This window comes from Oncorhynchus mykiss, chromosome 10 (assembly GCF_057628025.1).
Source record: "Oncorhynchus mykiss isolate SJ-2025 chromosome 10, ASM5762802v1, whole genome shotgun sequence".
In the NCBI taxonomy this organism is placed as follows: Eukaryota; Metazoa; Chordata; class Actinopteri; order Salmoniformes; family Salmonidae; genus Oncorhynchus; species Oncorhynchus mykiss.
The window spans coordinates 19,965,781-19,979,429 of NC_143031.1; positions in this window are offsets into that span (position 1 = coordinate 19,965,781).

The following is a 13,649-nucleotide window of genomic DNA, read 5'->3' on the forward strand; positions in this document are numbered from 1 at the left end:
TTAGATTTTAAACCTTAATCCTAACCTTAACCACACTACTAACCATATGCCTAATCTTAAGACCAAAAGGCATGTTTTTTTCTCCATGTATTTCTACAATATACGTAAATAGACAATTTTGACTTGGTAGCTATGAATCTTGTTGAAATCCTCTCAAATAGTCATTGATACACACACACACACACACACACACACACACACACCAAAATGTGAACAGAGGCCAGAGATGCCAAATAGGTACCAGAGTGAGTTGGTGACTAGTACTATTGTGTGTCGTGTGTAGATGGTGGTGGGAATTACATTGATCATTCCTATGTGCATATATTCATTTAACCTTTATTTAACTAGGCAAGTAAAAATAAAAAAATTAAATATCACATTTACATAAGTATTCAGATCCTTTGCTATACAGTAAGACTCGAAATTGAGCACATTTCCATTGATCATCCTTGAGATTTTTCTACAACTTGATTGGAGTCCACCTGTGGTAGATTCAATTGATTGGACATGATATGGAAAGGCACACACCTGTCTATATAAGGTCTCACAGTTGACATGATGGCGCCGGAGGGGATGGCTGCCGTCTTATCGACTCTTAACCAACCATAATATATATTTTTTTGTGTTGTTCGTAACTTGTTTAGTACATAATATTGCTGCTACAGTCTCTTATGACCGAAAAGAGCTTCTGGACATCAGGACTGTGATTACTCACCTCAGATTAGACAGAGTTTTTCTTCAATGAGTTGGATGGGAGGGAGATACTACAGACACCCGACCAAGCCAAGATCCCCATCATTTGCTGGAGAAGGAAACAGATTTTGCGGAAAAAGATCAGGGTGCCTTGTGAGGATCAAGCGACGAGTGACTAATCTGCCTTTGCCTTCCGTCCTGCTAGCTAATGTTCAATTGCTGGAAAATAAAATGGGATGAACTGAAAGCAGGTAAATCCTACCAATGGGACATAAAAACTGTAATATCTTATGTTTCACCGAGTCGTGACTGAATGACGACATTAAGAACATACAGCTGTCGTGTTATACACTATCGGCAGGATAGAACAGCAGCCTCTGGGGCGGGGGCAGATGCATATATGTAAACAACAGCTGGTGCTCAAAGTCTCAAGGTTTTGCTCGCCTGAGGTAGAGTATATCATGATAAGCAGTAGACCACACTATCTACCTAGAGAGTTGTCATCTGTATTTTTTGTAGCTGTTTTACATACCACCACAGACCAATGCTGGCACTAAAAATGCATTCAATGAGCTGTATACCGCCATAAGCAAACAGGAAAACGCTCATCCAGAGGTGGCGCTCCAAGTGGCCAGGGACTTTAATGCAGAGAAACTTAAATCCGTTTTACCTCATTTCTATCAGCATGTTAAATGTGCAACCAGAGGGAAAACAATTCTAGACCACCTTTACTCCACACACAGAGATACGTACAAAGCTTGCCCTCCATCTGACCATAATTATATCCCCCTGATTCCTGCTTACAATCAAAAATGATAGAAGGCAGCACCAGTGACTCGGTCTATAAAAAAGTGGTCAGATGAAGCAGATGCTAAACTATAGGACTGTTTTGCTAGCACAGATAGGAATATGTTCCGGGATTCTTCCGATGGCATTGAGGAGTACACCCCATCAGTTACTGGCTTCATCAATAAGTGCATCGAGGACGTCGTCCCCACAGTGACTGTACGTACATACCCCAAACAGAAGCCATTGATTACAGGCAACATCTGCACTAAGCTAAAAGGTTAGAGCTGCCACTTTCAAGGAACAGGACTCTAACCCGGAAGCTTATAAGAAATCCTGCTATGCCCTCCGACGAACCATCAAACAGGCAAAGCGTCAATACAGGACTAAGATCGAATCGTACTACACCGCCTCGGACGCTCGTCAGATGTGGCAGGGCTTGCAAACTATTACAGACTACAAAGGGAAGCACAGCCGAGAGCTGACCAGTGACGTAAGCCATGAAATGCTTTGAAAGGCTGGTCATGGCTCACATCAACACTTTCATCCCAGAAACCCTAGACCCACTCCAATTTGCATACCGCACCAACAGATCCGCAGATGATGCAATATCTATTGCACTCCACACCGCACTTTCACACCTGCACAAAAGGAACACCTATGTGAGAATTCCATTCACTGACGACAGCTCAGCGTTCAACACCATAGTGCCCTCAAAGCTCATCATTAAGCTAAGGACCCTGGGACTAAACACCTCCCTCTGCAACTGGATCCTGGACTTCCTGACAGACCGCCCCCAGGTGGTACGGGTAGGTAACAACACATCCGCCACGCTGATCCTCAACATGGGAGGGCCCCTCAGGAGTGAGTGCTCAGTCCCCTACTGTACTGCCTGTTCACTCATGACTGTACGGCCAGGCACAACTCAAGTACCATCATTAAGTTTGCTGATGACAACGGTGGTAGGCCTCATCACCGACAATGATGAGACAGCTAATAGGGAGGAGGTCTGAGACCTGACCGTGTGGTGCAAGGACAACAACCTCTCCCTCAACGTGATCAAGACAAAGGACATGATTGTGGATTCTCCGCCTCCTCTTCATGCAGATCACGGGGATCGGGGCCTGTTCTCGAGGAAGCAGTATATCCTTCGCGTCGGGCTCGTCAGGATTGTGAAACGAAAAAAAGGATTCTGTTAGTCCGTGGTGAGTAATTGCAGTCCTGAAGTCTTAGAAGTTATTTTTGGTCATAAGAGAAGGTAGCGACACCATTATGTACAAAATAAGTAAAACAATGTTACAAACAACGCAAATAAACAAACAAAAAACACAATCGTCTGGGGGCACGTAAAACATCTGCTTTCTCCAGCGCCAGCTAGCAGTTCAGGCTCCTCAACTTGCTCAATCACCACATTATTCAATAATATATCTCGATGAGGTTAAGGGTTGGGTGAGTGATTTGTCCCAAAAATTATGCTTTTGGTTTTTGAGAAATTTAGTACCAGGCTATTGCTAGTTACCCATTCTAAAACTGACTATTACTGAATAAGATTACAGGGATGGCCCCTTGATTCTCGAGAGCTATGGCTATGAAAATCCTATATCTGCATGAAAATCCTTATTGGTTATACATAAAGACCATGTAGTAAACATTACAATCCTAATAAGTGTTGTATACTGTACATGTTTTTTTCTGTAGGATTCCAGTTTTGAAGAGCCGCAGACCATCAGGGGCACAGGCAGGGCTGCAGAAAGAATTGGACAGAAAGATCTTGAAAGGGCTGCCCGAATGCAAGAAGACAGGCTGGCCGAGATTAATTTTAGGAAAAATCTTATAATCACATCACACATTTGGCTGCATTCTGTAATGTTATTAACTTTTTTTCTTATCATTAAAGGCTCAATTGCAAGAGCTGTCCTTTAAAGAAAGGGGAGAGGTACTGGAGCTGGCCTCTTCCCATCTACCTGGAGTAATTCCTGACATCATGGAGTACTGGAGAGCTATTCCAGGGTCTCCAGACAACCTCACTGGTGCACCTGCATGAATTGCAGGGAGACTCTTGCACCTTACAACATACAAGTGCTGCCATTTCTCCATTATAATATTCAATTGATTCATTACCAAGTATGTTTACAAAACAGGTTTTCCACAACTTCACTGTACTTTGTTCTTCATTTGGATCCCAATTAGGAAAAATACAAAGACATCACCAAATGGAGTAAGTCGTTTTTTGTTAATATTCCCATGGTCTGGGTGATAGCAGTTCTTTAACAGAATGTTTCCCTTACAAGGTGCTTTTGTTATTTTGAGGAAGTATTGTTTATCTCCCTAATAAAACTATTTCAACTGATCTGTGTAATTTGGGCCAACTTCTTTTGTACTGTATTTACACCAGGGTAATCCAACTGTCTTTCTGGATAACTACCCACCTGTACAGTAGGTCTGCTAATTTGAAGTGTAAACCTTCAAGCATAATGAAAACAGTTTAGTAAATAATTCTTAAACAGTTCCAGAAGTACAATAATGATGACCCAAACTGCTACAGACCTATATCTATCCTACCATGCCTTTCTAAGGTCTTCGAAAGCCAAGTCAACAAACAGATTACCGACCATTTTGAATCTCACCATACCTTCTCTGCTATGCAATCTGGTTTCAGAGCTGGTCATGGGTGCACCTCAGCCACGCTCAAGGTCCTAAACGATATCTTAACCGCCATCGATAAGAAACATTACTGTGCAGCCGTATTCATTGATCTGGCCAAGGCTTTCGACTCTGTCAATCACCACATCCTCATCGGCAGACTCAACAGCCTTGGTTTCTCAAATGATTGCCTCGCCTGGTTCACCAACTACTTCTCTGATAGAGTTCAGTGTGTCAAATCGGAGGGTCTGTTGTCCGGACCTCTGGCAGTCTCTATGGGGGTGCCACAGGGTTCAATTCTTGGACCGACTCTCTTCTCTGTATACATCAATGAGGTCGCTCTTGCTGCTGGTGAGTCTCTGATCCACCTCTACGCAGACAACACCATTCTGTATACTTCCGGCCCTTCTTTGGACACTGTGTTAACAACCCTCCAGGCAAGCTTCAATGCCATACAACTCTCCTTCCGTGGCCTCCAATTGCTCTTAAATACAAGTAAAACTAAATGCATGCTCTTCAACCGATCGCTACCTGCACCTACCCGCCTGTCCAACATCACTACTCTGGACGGCTCTGACTTAGAATACGTGGACAACTACAAATACTTAGGTGTCTGGTTAGACTGTAAACTCTCCTTCCAGACCCATATCAAACATCTCCAATCCAAAGTTAAATCTAGAATTGGCTTCCTATTTCGCAACAAAGCATCCTTCACTCATGCTGCCAAACATACCCTAAAACTGACCATCCTACCAATCCTCGACTTTGGCGATGTAATTTACAAAATAGCCTCCAATACCCTACTCAACAAATTGGATGCAGTCTATCACAGTGCAATCCGTTTTGTCACCAAAGCCCCATATACTACCCACCATTGCGACCTGTACGCTCTCGTTGGCTGGCCCTCGCTTCATACTCGTCGCCAAACCCACTGGCTCCATGTCATCTACAAGACCCTGCTAGGTAAAGTCCCTCCTTATCTCAGCTCGCTGGTCACCATAGCATCTCCCACCTGTAGCACACGCTCCAGCAGGTATATCTCTCTAGTCACCCCCAAAACCAATTCTTTCTTTGGCCGCCTCTCTTTCCAGTTCTCTGCTGCCAATGACTGGAACGAACTACAAAAATCTCTGAAACTGGAAACACTTATCTCCCTCACTAGCTTTAAGCACCAACTGTCAGAGCAGCTCACAGATTACTGCACCTGTACATAGCCCACCTATAATTTAGCCCTATCAACTACCTCTTTCCCAACTGTATTTAAATGTATTTATTTATTTTGCTCCTTTGCACCCCATTATTTTTATTTCTACTGCACATTCTTCCATTGCAAAACTACCATTCCAGTGTTTTACTTGCTATATTGTATTTACCTTGCCACCAAGGCCTTTTTTGCCTTTACCTCCCTTCTCACCTCATTTGCTCACATTGTATATAGACTTGTTTATACTTTATTATTGACTGTATGTTTGTTTTACTCCATGTGTAACTCTGTGTTGTTGTATCTGTCGAACTGCTTTGCTTTATCTTGGCCAGGTCGCAATTGTAAATGAGAACTTGTTCTCAACTTGCCTACCTGGTTAAATAAAGGTAAAATAAATAAATAAATAAATAAAAATGACAATGTGCTAGATAAAAAATGCACAAGTATTGTTTCTCACAAGTTTATTGCTGCCCACACAAACTCATATCAAATTTCATTGGTCACATACACGTGTTTAGCAGAGGTTATTGCGGGTGTAGCGAAATGCTTGTATTTATAGCTCCAACAGTGCAGTAATATCTAACAAGTAATATCTTACAATTTCACAACAACACACACAAATCCAAAGTAAAGGAATGGAATTAAGAATATATAAATATTTGGACGAGCAAAGTCGGAGTGGCATAGACTAAGATACAGTAGAATAGGACAGAATACAGTATATACATATGAGATGAGTAATGTAAAATATGTAGACATTATTAAAGTGACCGGTGTTCCCTTCCCATTGGCCAGTGATTTCAAGTCTATGTATATAAGGCAGCTGCCTCTAAGGTGCTACTGATGGCTATTTTTTAGTCTGATGTCTCTCAGTCCCAGCTTTGATGCGCCTGTACTGACCTTGCCTTCTGGATGATAGTGGGGTGAACAGGCAGTGGCTCGGGTGGTTGTTGTCTTTGATTATCTTTTTGGCCTTCCTGTGACATCAGGTGCTGTAAGTGTCCTGGAGGGCAGGTAGTTTGCTCTCCTTATTTATATGATTTATATGTTTGGTTGTAGGCCCACCTCATTTAGCAACAATTCTGAGTACTCTGTAGGTTTTTGCACTTCCCGGGAACCACCAAGTCTAACAACCGGGAAAGCTCCGGTCCTTCCCAGCTCAAATCTGTGCATACTGCACCATGTGTTGTGTGGTGACATCTCCTTGAAGTTGTAGCAGCTCAACCATTGTTGGTGGTGGCACTTCAGGGAGTCTTGGGTCATCTGATCTCAGGATCATACTCCTTGATAGCCCCAATTGAGAGTCTTCTCAATACAGCTCTCTGAAGTTCTGGGATGTCGGTGTAGTCCTATGCAGTTTTTAATGGGTATACACTTCACCTTTGAGACTAGATATTGCAGTCTCCTTTAGTTGAAATATATAATATTTGGTGAGTATTTTGTTTATAGAATTAACTATCACACCTGATTAAACTATTTGCATTCTAAACTGAAGACCATGATTAGTTGATTATTGGATTCATGTGTTAACTGGGGCAAAAGTGTGTCACCAAAAAAATTCTAGAGGATTGGAGTTGACCATCCCTGACCAAGATCAGAGATAAAACTAGCTAGTTTTAGAATGATGTGTTGTACAACAGCTGACTAGAGACAGCCATTCAGATCAAAAAACACGAGAACGTTTCCACGGTAACAGTGCCACTTTACAATTCCGTAAAGAAACTTTGAAACAAAAAGTTGTGTGTCATAAAATACATGCGCCAGAAACCGTAGTTTTTCACTTGTCAGAAATGTCAGCAAGCCAGGCTAGCTCTGTACATAAAAATAGCTAGCTCTCTGCTTGGCTAGCTAGCTAGCTGCTTAGCTGAACATAGAATGTTAGCACACTGTTCTTGAATGGCTAAATGGCTCTGTCTCGTCACAAGACTTTGGCTAAAGTTGACATGTTGAATAAGGATATACCAGCCAACAACATGAGACGTTTAAAAACTAGACTGTTCAGATCAAACAAACCGTTGCGTTGTGTCTCATCTTATGTATATCTGAACTGGGCTTTGTGGCTATTCCGTGCCTGTACACTTGTGTGAACTGAAGTAGCAAGCAAGCAAGCTGGCCATTATCAGCGTGATTTTCAGACCAGACATTAGAAATATAACAAGGTCAAGTAACATTTTACACATAAGTTAGCTAGTTAGGTCTAACTAGTGAAGCAAAATGTTATATTCAACTGAAACAAACCAATATCACATTCTAATAACAAGCTACTACCTAACTTTGCTGGCAAATTTGAACTATTGGACGTGTGGCTTGAAAACAATCAAAATAAGTCATCTAAAATATTACTTGCATACACATTTACTAAATAGCAACATTTCACTTTATATCTAGCAATATATATAATCTAGCTAGCTATGCCTTACCTTACCTTTTCAGTAGGAAAAAAAGCTTTTGAATCACTTCAACTCCCTTCGTTCTCTCCACTGTGTGAACGCAAATCAGAGGTTTACTATCGTTTGGCATGGTCTCTATCGCTTTCCCTTTTTGCCTGTGCTCTCCACATTTCTCTGTATCTTTGGCTTAGATGGAGGAGTAGTTGCTGCTAGGTCAGGTTGTTTGTCCATCACGTCTACCATGTCTGTAAGCTAGCTATCTCCGCTAGCCATTACCCAAGTGTTGACCAGCTAGCTATCACAACACCTCCTCACTGACGGAAAACACTTAATTCATTGTGCGCCCCACAAAATCTGGCGGGGAAATCTGACCCGACTGGGAAAATGAATACCAGTGAATACAGCGGACCTCAGGCTGGCTAGTTACATATTGCAGCTTTTTTTACATTTTTTTTTTTTTTTTACAATAGGTTATGATCAATGATATCTTAACCTGCACTGAAATCAAACAAAACAGCTCACACAATCTTCTTATTATCAATTTCTTTCAGCAATTCATCAATCATTTGTGTCAGTGCGGAGCATGATGAGTGCCCAGTCTCAACATCAACAGTGAAGAGGCGACTCCGGGATGCTGGCCCTCTAGGCAGAGTTGCAAAGAAAAATCCATATCTCAGACTGGCCAATAAAAATAAAAGATTAAGATGGGCAAAAGAACACAGAGATGAACTCTGCCCAGAAGGCCAGCATCCTGGAGTCTCCTCTTCACTGTTGATGTTGAGGCTGGTGTTTTGTGGGTACTATTTAATGAAGCTGCCAGTTGAGGACTTGTGAAGCGTCTATTTCTCAAGCTAGACACTCTAATGTACTTGTCCTCCTGCTCAGTTGTGCACTGGGGCCTCCCACTCCTCTTTCTATTCTGGTTAGAGCCAGTTTACGCTGTTCTGTGAAGGGAGTAGTACACAGCGTTGTACGAGATCTTCAGTTTCTTGGAAATTTCTCACATGGAATAGCCTTCATTTCTCAGAACAAGAATAGACTGATGAGGTTCAGAAGAGGGTGCTTTGTTTCTGGCCATTTTGAGCCTGTAATCGAACCCACAAATGCTAGATGCTCCAGATACTCAACTAGTCTAAAGAAGGACAGTTTTATTGCTTCTTTAATCATCACAACAGTTTTCAGCTGTGCTAACATAATTGCAAAATAATTTTATAATGATCTATTAGCCTTTTAAAATGATAAACTTGAATTAGCTAACACAACGTGCCATTGGAACACAGGAGTGATGGGCCTCTGTACGCCTTTGTAGATATTCCATAAAGAATCTGCCGTTTCCAGCTGCAATAGTCATTTACAACATTAACAATGTCTACACTGTATTTCTGATGAATTTGATGTTATTTTAAATTGACCAAAAATGTGCTTTTCTTTCAAAAACAAGGACATTTCTAAGTGACCCCAAACTTTTGAACGGTAGTGTACATACATACATACATACACACAGACATATACACACATGCGTACATATGTAATAAATACACACACACACACAGTGAGGGAAAAAAAGTATTTGATCCCCTGCTGATTTTGTACATTTGCCCACTGACAGAGAAATGATCCGTCTATAATTTTAATGGTAGGTTTATTTGAACAGTGAGAGACAGAATAACAACAACAAAAATCCAGAAAAACTCATGTCAAAAATGTTATAAATTGATTTGCATTTTAAATGAGAGAAATAAGTATTTGACCCCTCTGCAAAACATGACTTAGTACTTGGTGGCAAAACCCTTGATGGCAATCACAGAGGTCATACGTTTCTTGTAGTTGGCCACCAGGTTTTCACACATCTCAGGAGGGATTTTGTCCCACTCCCCTTTGCAGATCTTCTCCAAGTCATTAAGGTTGAGGCTGACATTTGGCAACTCGAACCTTCAGCTCCCTCCACAGATTTTCTATGGGATTAAGGTCTTCAGACTGGCTAGGCCACTCCAGGACCTCAATGTGCTTCTTCTTGAGCCACTCCTTTGTTGCCTTGGCCGTGTGTTTTGGGTCATTGTCATGCTGGAATACCCATCCACGACCCATTTTCAATGCCCTGGCTAAGGGAAGGAGGTTCTCACCCAAGATTTGACGTTACATGACCCCGTCCATTGTCCCTTTGATGCGGTGAAGTTGTCCTGTCCCCTTAGCAGAAAAACACCCCCAAAGGATAATGTTTCCACCTCCATGTTTGATGGTGGGGATGGTGTTCTTGGGGTCATAGGCAGCATTCCTCCTCCTCCAAACACGGTGAGTTGAGTTGATGCCAAAGAGCTCCATTTTGGTCTCATCTGAACACAACACTTTCACCCAGTTGTCCTCTGAATCATTCAGATGTTCTTTGGCAAACTTCAGACGGGCATGTATATGTGCTTTCTTGAGCAGGGGGACCTTGCGGGCGCTGCAGGATTTCAGTCCTTCACGGCGTAGTGTGTTACCAATTGTTTTCTTGGTGACTATGGTCCCAGCTGCCTTGAGATCATTGACAAGATCCTCCCGTGTAGTTCTGGACTGATTCCTTACCGTCCTCATGATCATTGATCATTAATTTATGATCATTCATTTAAATAACCAGACCAGGCGCGAACGGTACTTGCTAGCAGTGAATGGCGAGTGAGGTGGAGCATCATGTCTCAGCTTCCTAAAGAAAAATCTGGCTTCCAAAATCGAAAAAAAAGAAAAAGAAAGACATGAGAGAGAAAAGAAAGGGTGACAGTATGTCACCCATTGTTTCACAAAGGAAGGTGGGTGTAGTCCGTGAGTGGTGGAAATGTACCTGTTAGCTTAGTCCATAGTGAAATATGCTACTTTTGCTCCTCTAACATTGCACTGAACAGTCATTATGGATATAAAATGTCCGATGTGAAGTAGCGTTGTATGTATCATAAATTCCCAAGCCATGAGAGGAATAAGGCACACAGAGACTGCAACTTGAAGTGGAAGAATTTGCAACAATCTGTAATGGCAGTTAGTAGCATTGACTGTCAGCTGCAGAAGAAGATAAACAGAAACTGAGAAAAATAGAGCTTCACTTGGCTTCAAGGAATTTACCTTTCAGGGGTAAAACCAAAGACCTAGATGACATCCACAATGGTAATTTCCTAGGCACACTAGAGCTCTTGTCTCATTACGATCCACTGCTGAATCAGCACTTACAAAATATCAGGGACAAAAAAAAGGAACCAGGCTGATGCATTATCTGAGCTCTGACATTCAAAATGAATTCATTGAATTATGTGGCAGAGGAGTTTTCTAAATAATTCTAAAGGGAGGATGCTATTTATTATTCAGTCATCTGTGATGCTATGACAGATATTTCCCATACTGAGCAGAATGTTGTGTTCATAAGATATGTGAGTTATAACAAAGAAACATGACTGGGAGATCACTGAATGGTTTCTTGAATTCAAGGACTTTCACAAAAAGACAGGAAGTGAGATAGCAGAGATGATTGAAAATGTGCTTCATTACCAAGGGATAGACCTCGGAGATTGCATAGGGCAGGGATATGACAACGGGGCAAACATGTCAGGGAAAGTCAAGGGAGTCCAAGCCCAAATATTAAAGAAAAATGATATGGCTACATTTTCACCTTGTGCCCCTTTCACCCCTTAAATCTTGTAGGTGCGCATGCTGCAGAGTCAAGCCCAGTAGTATCAACATAGTTCACCTTTACACACTTGTTTAGTGACAGCCCAGAGCGATGGGCCATCTACAAAGAGAAAACAGGTTGCTCTTTGTATCGCCTCTCTGATACCTGCTGGAGTGCAAGGATTGATGCTGTTAAACCTGTAGTAAAACACCTACCGTGTGTCGTCAAGGTCCTTGATAGCGTAATCCTAACATGCAGTCTCACCAGTGAGGCCAGATCAGAAGCTAGTGGTCTGAAGAACTACTTCATGTCATTCAATGCTATTGTCCTCCTCACTGTCTGGCTGAAAGTACTGCAATGCATTGAGGACAGGAATGTGATTCTCCAGTCAGGAAAAATCTCACTTGACACAGAGGCAGCCAATATCAGAGCCTTAAAGGAAGAGATGCAGGCTCTTAGAGATGGATGGGAGTCTCTCCTGTCTGAGGCAACACTGATTGCTACGCAAATGGATGTTACACCTCAATTTAGCAAGGAACACAGCTGCCAGAGGAAAATAAAGAGATTCCATGATAAGACCTCTCAAGAGGAGACAGCTCAGGACAGTGCAGCAACGGTGTTTCGGAACACTGTGTTTTTTACTGCTATAGACAACAGCATCAGTGACTTGAACACTAGGTTCCACACCACTGCAAAAAAATGTAGAAGTATTTGTTCTGAAAGTTGGGCAGATTAGTGAGGATAAAGTCCCTTCTGTGTGCCAACCACTGATCATGAAGTATTCCAGAGATCTTACACCTGAGTTTCAAAATGAAGTAAGACACCTGCGAAGAGCCCGGATCTCAATGCCATTGAGCACGTCTGGGACCTGTTGGATTGTGTTGGAGGGTGAGGGCTAGGGCCATTTCCCCCAGAAATGTCCAGGAACATGCAGGTGCCTTGGTGGAAGACTGGGGTAACACTGGCAAATCTGGTGCAGTCCATGAGGAGGCGATGCAATGCAGTACTTAATGCAGCTGGTGGCCACACCAGATACAGACTTTTACTTAGATTTTGACCCCCCCTTTGTTCAGGGACACATTGTTCCATTTCTGTCAGTCACATGTCTGTGGAACTTGTTCAGTTTATGTCTCAGTTGTTGAATCTTGTTATGTTCATACAAATATTTACACGTTAGGTTTGCTGAAAATAAACGCAGTTGAAATGTGAGAGGACGTTTATTTTTTTTCCTGAGTTGATGTGTCTTAATTATTTAATCAAACAGTGTGCTTAAAGCATCAGACTAACTTAGTGAATATAATTCATTTGATTAAAACACATAGGATATGTCAATATATGGAGAATTGTTTTTTTTGTTAGGGACAGCCCTATTGCGTAGTGTCACAGATTTGACAGAAATGTAGCCTATAACTTCTAATTATTGAAGTTTAAGCTATGAAGCTTGTAAGAATCTTTGATAGCCTAGTGGTGCTCATTTTGTCGAGCTGATCTGCGCGTGTTGGTAGTCCTACGGCAGCATTTGTAGTGGGGCGCATATCTTTGTGTTATTCTGTACAACGACAGTTGCTGATACATTTCATATACATTTTTGTACATTTGAACAGTAGTAGGACCAATCTACCTTGTTTTATTAAGACTCTAAAGCAATACTACAATAGTTGTGCCCCCGTCATGGTTTTAAAATACCCTCTTTTTAGGCATGTCATCCTGGAGCTGAGCCAGGCTGTTACTCACGCCATGTTTATAGCTTATTTCTCGCTTTATACGTGGGGGCTCAGGTTGGCAGGACTTAAGGGAAAGCATGCTTATAACTTTGTGCTTAATCCTGCAATGGTCACCTCTCATTAAGCTAGAAACTTTACATAGCTTGTTCACTGTGGAACACAATATTCTAGGCAAGAGAGCTGCACCCTGTGAGCGATGAAAGTGAGGTGGCCTTGCCACACCTTGCCTACCAGCCTGGTCTCATAGCATAGACTTAACATAGTAAACATTAATCCGAGACACTCAAAATATGTATGATATGTTACGTTTGGTATGGTTATACAAGACAGCTGGCTACATAAAGCAAAAAAAACAAAAGTAGGGTGGTTGCAAATCCAAAGGTTGCGAGTTCGAATCTCATCACGGACAGATTAAGCATTTTAGCAACTACTTACTACTTTGCAACTACTTAGCATGTTAGCTAACCCTTCCACTATCCATTTAACTCCTAAAATTAACCCTAAACCCTAGCCTAGTTAACGTTAACCACCTTGCTAGAATTTGTAAACAAATACGTTTTGCAAATTCAAAACAT